This window comes from Megalobrama amblycephala, unplaced genomic scaffold, assembly GCF_018812025.1.
Source record: "Megalobrama amblycephala isolate DHTTF-2021 unplaced genomic scaffold, ASM1881202v1 scaffold343, whole genome shotgun sequence".
In the NCBI taxonomy this organism is placed as follows: Eukaryota; Metazoa; Chordata; class Actinopteri; order Cypriniformes; family Xenocyprididae; genus Megalobrama; species Megalobrama amblycephala.
In genome coordinates, this window is record NW_025953347.1 from 300676 (window position 1) to 308759 (window position 8084).

The following is an 8084-nucleotide window of genomic DNA, read 5'->3' on the forward strand; positions in this document are numbered from 1 at the left end:
ACTAATCCTTTAAGTACTCACTTACTCCAAACACATAAGAACATCGCTCATCTTTGGAGCACAAATTAAGATATTTTTGATGATATCCAAGGGTTTCTGAACCACACATGGGTGCAAGAAACTAAAGACATCATTAAAATAATCAATGTGACTGCCGGCCAATAAGGAGTTAGTGTTCGGACGTAGAACATAGAAGCCTTCACAGTGTAAACTATTTTAATTATGTCCAAGTACCAAACTTAGGATTTTTTTCTCTTTTTGTCATGGATGGAGATTACCAGTTAGGTTTAAGCTGCTGTAGACAAGTCATTATCAGTACAGTACAGTATATTGTGTTCACTATGTAGTGATCTGTCATGTATTTGTGTTTCTTTTAGGAGAGCATGTACACACACCAAGTCCCAGCACTGCAAACCCTGTGTCAGAGAGCAAGGACCCTCCTAAAGTGCCCAGGGTCTGTGGACTACAATCTCATTTCTATTTATAGTACTATTAAACACTTATAGATTTTATGTTCATGCATTTAATTCTACCTGGAGAAAGCAATTTTATATTCAGCTACTAATAATAAATATAGTCAAATAAAAAAGGCAAAAATAATAATACAGTTTGTCTGTGGTAGTGTGTAGAATATGAATATTAAATCTGCTAAGTGCCAATATGGAATATGACAGATTTTATACCATAATCTGATATTCATGCTAAATACTGATTGCATTGCAGAAGAGATGTTAATAACTCTTGTTTCCCTGGACAGAAATTTAATCCGCCTGTCCAGGAAAGATGTGTTTCCTGCCAAAAGACTGTTTACCCGATGGAAAAACGTATTGCCAATCAGCAGATTTACCATAAGACCTGCTTCCGCTGTGCCTTCTGTAGTACCAAACTTAGGCATTTTTTGGCATTCATTCATTCCATTCATTCCATTATTTTTTATTTATTTATTTGTTTATGACTGAAATCTAAAGTGGATTTTGATTAAATAATGGGCAGACGTGCATTATTTGTAGTGTGTAATAAAAAACTGAACACTACACATTTCTCATGTAAGCATTTTTCATCATTTATTGTTATAAAAAATACCCCCAGTTGCATGAAAAACAACATCCAAAACATATATTGTTGTAATCATATATTTATTCGGCTTCATGTTTCATCTGTAGAAACATTCCTCTCAGTTGTATATGAACACAACGTCGTAGTTCGGAAGGATTACGATCACGTAATATGATTGACAGCTCTAGAGCACATGAGCTCTCTGCAACTTGTTTTCATGACAAAATATTTAAACATTGTTACAACAGAGACACGCAGGCAGAGGTAAAAGTAATCCAGGTAAGTTTATTCACATAAAGCAGAGCACGGGGTGATGGTAAGCAAATAAATGGTTCTTGAATGATGAAGGGAATGTAATACTGTCCTGATTTTGTCTTGCAGATGCAGATGGAGAGATGCAATGGAAGGAGATGGCTGAGACACTCACACACACAGGCAGGTAGGCACACGAGGAGAACAGGAGACAAAGGAGATGGAGGAGACGACTGGAGCAGGTAAGTATGGCGTTTGGAGTCCTTAAGGTAAGCATACATGGGATGTAGTGCAAACGAGACTGGACAGTGAGTGTGTGTGAGTGTGGTGGTTTTGTACTGGTGGTGATTGCAGTGCTGATGAGTCACAGGTGGCGGTGATCAGTATGCTGGTGATTGAGTGCGTGGGTAAGGGAGTGAGGTGGAACCTGACGTGTCTGTGACAAACATAGGCTATATTAAATAATTAAAGGGTTAGTTCACCCAAAAATTTATACCTGTATGATATAATGCTGTGTAGCCACGCTGGCCCAGCGGTTTGGAAAATGGATGGCTGGATGATTTAGCTGCAGGCGCCATCTTCTGGTCAGAAGCAGGAATTCATTAGGTGCTGTTACAGTGCATTATGGGTATTTTCTAGCTGTTGACTGCATAGACAAATAAAATACATTATTATATTATTATTTTTATAATTTCTATGGTTGAGCATACATTGGTTGTACACTTGTTATTGTGATGCACTATGGGACTGAATGAGTGCACTCGATAACATGTGCTATGGTTTCGGACACCACTAAAGATGGCTGTCTCCTCAAATAGTGCCCTATTTAGGGTTATGGGTAGCGATTTCGTACACAGCCTTCCATTTATACACATATGAAAGCTGGCTAACGGAAAGGCAAGCTCATGAGAAGAGGTTTCGCACTTCGACGTGTTCCAAAGTTTAAGTTTGATGAACTCTGACCTGCGAATTTGTATCACTGGCTGAATTAAAAGATTGCACATTTTGGCAGTAAAGTGGAAGAGATTGTATATTTTAATTGTATCCACAATTAGCATGACCTTTTTATCCATGATACTGTAATTATACAATTTTTGCATAACTTTTAATTGACATCCATGCAAAATGAAAGTTTTCTAGAGGCTCTCAAAACATATTTTTCTTGCTGGAAGAAGTTATATAATAAATTAAGCATAATATAATACAATTGTAATGTGTAATATGTAATTTAGAGGGATCAGTCACATGACATTTTGACTCGGGTGGTTGACGGCTGTCATGCATGTTTCTGAACTAGAGTTGATACTCCTAATGAACTTCTGCTAATTCATGCTAGTGCTGAAAATAACTACTGAAACTAACACAGTTTATCTACAGGATCACTGCATATGTATGTGTATTAATATTCAAGTACACATGTTATTATATATTATAATATATATTACATATTTTACAGTAATTTTTTTAGCCACTTTATTTCACAAAAAAAAGGAAGTTAAGTTGTGGAAGTTCTTTCAACCATTTGCTATTCACACACACACACACACACACACACACACACACACACGTTAGCCACAAAAGTCCAGGAATAGACACATTCTCATGCAGAAGCTGTTTGTCCATCCAACAAATGAAACCACATTTCTTTTCCAGATCTAAAGAAATCAAGCCACAGCAGGTTTCTGTTTGACTCATGAACTGAACTGCTCAAGTGATGATGCTCAATTTAAAAGATAATGATTCCTATTAAAGTGACAAAATTGATTCAGTCCAGATTATTGAGTGATTTTTGTTTACTTTTGTTGTTTGATTAACATGAAAGGGATATGGAAGCCCATTTCTGCCACATTAAAAATAAAAAATGCTTTAGTAAATCATAATTGTGACATGCTAAGTTGTAATTATGAGATGAAAAGTCAAAATTATGACATAAATATGACAATTAAGTCATAATGTTATAATTTTCAGATGAAAAATTGAAACAATGACAAAAAGTCCAAATTATGACATACTAAGTCGACATAAATCAAAATTAAGAAATTATTTCGACTTAATTTTGAATTTTTACATCATTTTTTTTCTTTTTAAATCATGATTTTTGACTTTTTAATTAACAAGTTAGTCAATTTAAGTCCTAATTTTGACTTATGTCAGTGTCATAATTTTCTCTTTTTTGTCATGATAATCATTTGCTAAAACATAAAAATGTTTGTTTTTTACTCAAAAATAACCAACTGTGTTATGTTAATACTCACCATGACAGGCATGTTGACATATTTTGTCTCCATCTCATTGCACAAGTGGAATAAACCTCAAAAGAGAAGTAAATTTGATACTTGCACATAAACTCTATAGCCTACTTTCTACACTGTAAAAAAAGAAAAGTTGAGAAAACTTAAAAGTTTAAAGAGATAGTTCACCCAAAAATGAAAATTTGATGTTTATCTGCTTACCCCCAGGGCATCCAAGATGTAGGTGACTTTGTTTCTTCAGTAGAACACAAATGATGATTTTTAACTCCAACCATTGCAGTCTGTCAGTCATATAATGCATGTCAATGGAAACACAATCTATAAGAGTCAAAAAAAATGGATTGGGTTAAAAATGGGTTGGAGTTAAAAATCATAATTTGTGTTCTAGAAACAAAGTCACCTACATCTTGGATGCCCTGGGGGTAAGCAGATAAACATCAAATTTTCATTTTTGGGTGAACTATCCCTTTAAACTTTTAAGTTTTCTCACCTTTTCATTTTTTACAGTGTATGCATGTTCTTTGGGTGTGTGTGTGTGTGAATGTAAAGCCTCCTGTCAGCATACCGAATTTACTTCTCTTTGGTGGTTTACTATGCTTTAAATAGCAGCTCTTAATGTCAAGCACTTCCCAATCATGCTCTAACATGTCAATTTAAGCCATAGTGAGCTGTGCAGATACATGTACATTGTGTGATATATAGTAAAATCTCCAATAACTGACACTTTATGTTGTAGGGAACAACCCAATTAATTAATCAAAAGTGTAACTAAATTACACTGAATGAACCAGATTAACCGTGAATGATTCAGAATCAATATTTTGATACTTTATCAATTATTTGTCCACCATTACTGTAGGGAACACCTGGAGGAAGTAAAATTAGCTCAAATGAAATAATTAATTTATAGGGAATTACAAAGAGTTGTTTAGTTTATGACCGAGCAACTGAGTCATCCAGCGTTCATTTGCTCGAGCCGAAATAAGCTCTTGTAGCGGATATGAATATCCAAAAATCGTGAAAACACTGATTAGAGCGCGGTAACTTAAGATCGACAGTTTAAGACATAAAATTTTAGAAGCACATAATACAAAGAAAGAAAAGAAAAGTGAAAGAAAAGAAAAGTGAGTGAAAGTTGGATGGCTTGAATGAGCTGCTTGTCTGTTCTTCTAGTTCACTCTGTAGTTCTAGTCCACTATCTTGTGATATGACTAATTAAACTTAGGTGTTTGTCACACCTCTGAGAGGAGTTTTGGCCAATCAGATATCATCCTGTTTCAAAAGGTGGCTTTTCTCTGCCCCCAATCATACATAGGTGTTACTTCCCGTCTCTGCTTTAGCAGAGAGTACCATTTTAAACATAATTTCTTTTAAATGGAATATGATACATTTTAAACAGATTTCATTCAAGCCAGGATTTTAGAAAAGAGGAAAACAATTCAATCAATTCCAAATAAGGCATACTTTCAGTCAGTCATTCAAGAGCTATCACATTTACATGAATTGTGGGTGTTCTAAAGCAAAACTGGTTACAGGTAGTATTTGTGGACACATGATGTAAAATGTATGCAGTTAAAAGATGTTTGATAAGTCCATTTAAAATTGTTTGGAACAATTTTGTTGCAGTTTTAGTTGTAGAACAGTCTTAGTTGGTTTTTCTGTGAAGTTTGGTCTCTCAGAGAAACAAAAGTAGCCTGCATTGTTTCTCTGTCTCTTTTGATCTGGTGATCAAAGACTCTTTATCTTATCGATGACCATTTGCTGTCACAAACGGCTGTCACTTCTCCTTCTGTCAGGAAACATGGATGTCGTGAAAAAAAAATCAGCATTGGTTTTCTCTGTAGACGAGCTGGAGCCGGAACCTCGATTCTGAATTAGAATTATGTTTTGAAAGAATCATCTGAATGATTCATTTGTCTGATTCGTCCACGGTTCCTACAATGTTTTCACCACAGTATACATCATCATACCGCCCAGCCCTAATTCTGCTTTATTGAAGAAAAAAAAAAGTTGATTCTATGTTTTCATAATTGTGACATATCTTGCATTGCAACTTTTTCGTTTGAAGTTTCTCAGCTTTTTTGTTGATGGAATGATACCATTGATATCATTTTTGCATGATTTGAATTTATGTTTAAGTGATTATGACCAGATGTGGAGCTGAATTGAGTGCACTGGACTGACCTGCCTTCAGGTTTGAACATTTATCTTGTGTTCATGGTCTTTCCTGTCAGAATTACTGTCATCTCGTGTTGCCAGTAATGGCACTGAATTATTATTATTTTGTTATTTTTATCACTAAGAGGTCCAGTGGACTTCTCGTTTTTATGTTAACCATCTGTGCTGCAGGATATTTTCTCAGAACTAACTTCATCTTTTTGATAGTTGCATAACTGGTGACGCAATAGATTTTGGGTTCCCATAAAGTTCCTCAGAATAACTCAGATGTATTTGTCGAAATTCCAAAAATAAGCCTGTATATCACTTTGTAATATGTAACATTTATATATACACAGCAAAAACAGCAGTGTTAAATTAACTCTCCAGGGAGTATATTTGAGACCACACTCACGAGTGTTAAAGTGTTAAAATAAGAGTGATAAATGAACACTGAAGCAGTGTTAAAGTTTATGAGATATTAGGTTACTAATTGAGTGACAATTGACCATTATTGAATGGAAAAGGAGAAAATCACTATTTAAGTGACCTTTATAGAGATCAGTGTTTGCTTTAGTTGGACTTTGACCCTTGGCACCCCTTTTTAATATTAGATTTTGTTTGGGCTGCTGTAACTGAGTTGTGAGCAAAGTTAAAGGAAAGATTTTAAGAAATCCTTTGGATTATTTTGAAGAACTGATTCTGCTTGTATTTTCAATAATGGTCAAACAATTAATGACTTAATTATCCTCTTAACTTTAACACTGATTCAGTGTTCATTTAAAACTCTTATTTTAACACTCTTTAATGTGGTCTCACATATATCAAAGAATATACACTAACAAGAAGCAAAACTCAATAGAACGTTCCATAGCAACACCGGCGCCCAGCAGCGGCCCTGCGTTTCCGCCATTTTGGGGTGAAAGCGAGTCGGCAGTCCACTAGGTTCTTTTTGCAGTTAAACAGTTTTGCATAAAGAGGAAGATCAATTGTGGAAGTACTTCAACCCCCAAGATTATCAGGAACACGCTCACGCTATTCACTCCTTAAAACATGCAAACACTGCCACACATTAACCACTAACGTCTAGTACAGAGATACTTTCATGCACAAGCTCTCTACTCAACAGATGAAACATCATTTCTTTTCAGATAAAATGAGGCCTTCTATGGTATGATTCTATTTGCAATACTGTAAACAGACACCAAAATAATCTGTCTGCTGCTAAGATGTATCTGTCACATGTTTGGTCGGTCTCTCTACTTCATTGTGTTTTTGGTTTATTCCACGACCTAGTTTCTCCCCTGTCAGTCTGAGCCACTGAGGACGCAGTGGATTAGTTTTATTTTTGAAGATAATGCACCCCAAAATTACCTAAATTAATTTATGTCTGCACAAATTGTTTCACTCAAGACTGTTTTGTGAATGAGTGGATGAGGCCTGCCAGTGTGAAATGAGAAAGTTCCTTTGTTTGAAAGTGAACTCGTTTGCATGAGGGAAGTAAGCAGCTGATTTGTGTCCATTTATACTCTGATAAATATAACAAACTTACAATGCATTCTATGGGATGGTGATGTCCACCAAAGTCAGAGTCATTAAAAATTTGTATTTTGATATGAAACACCACCTAGTTGGGCTACATTATCTAATAGTTTGATCTGAATGCACCGAGGAGAATAATCTTCTCAAACAAATGAAGTGGCTGTTTAAACTTTGCTGGGTTTTACTGAACAAACAGAGAGTAAAACATATATAGCTACTATATATATATATATATATATATATATATATATATATATATATATATATATATATATATATATATATACTATAGCTATCTATAACTGTTTCCATCCACCATATTTGTATGTATTAGAATTTTGGAATATTGCATAAAAACACTGGATGGAAACGTCAAGATGCACATAACTTCTAAAAATGTGCATAAAAAACTTGTATGCGCTTAGTTGAGCGGGATATATTTTTAAATTCAAGTCATGCAAATAAACTTTGATGGAAAAACCATTACCCGATAAATTTCTCGATGCACATCAAAAAAAGTCATGTGACTTTGCCTCAACAGATCATGTGATTGGTTTAACTGGACTAATCAGCATAGCGATCTTATTGCACACTATCTAAAATGTTATTTTAATAATTTTGAAATGTCTATCATCAAAATGATTTGGTATAGTCACCTCCTATAACTGTCTCACACGATTGTGCTCACATCAGGCATCTTAACGCCAGATCACGACAGCGTTTGTTTGCATTTCATCTGCATGCTCTGAGGTGCAAGTCAGTCATTTATTATGTAAGAAAAAGCTACGGGCTTCCCCAGTTGCAAAAGCTGATACTTTGCGCAAG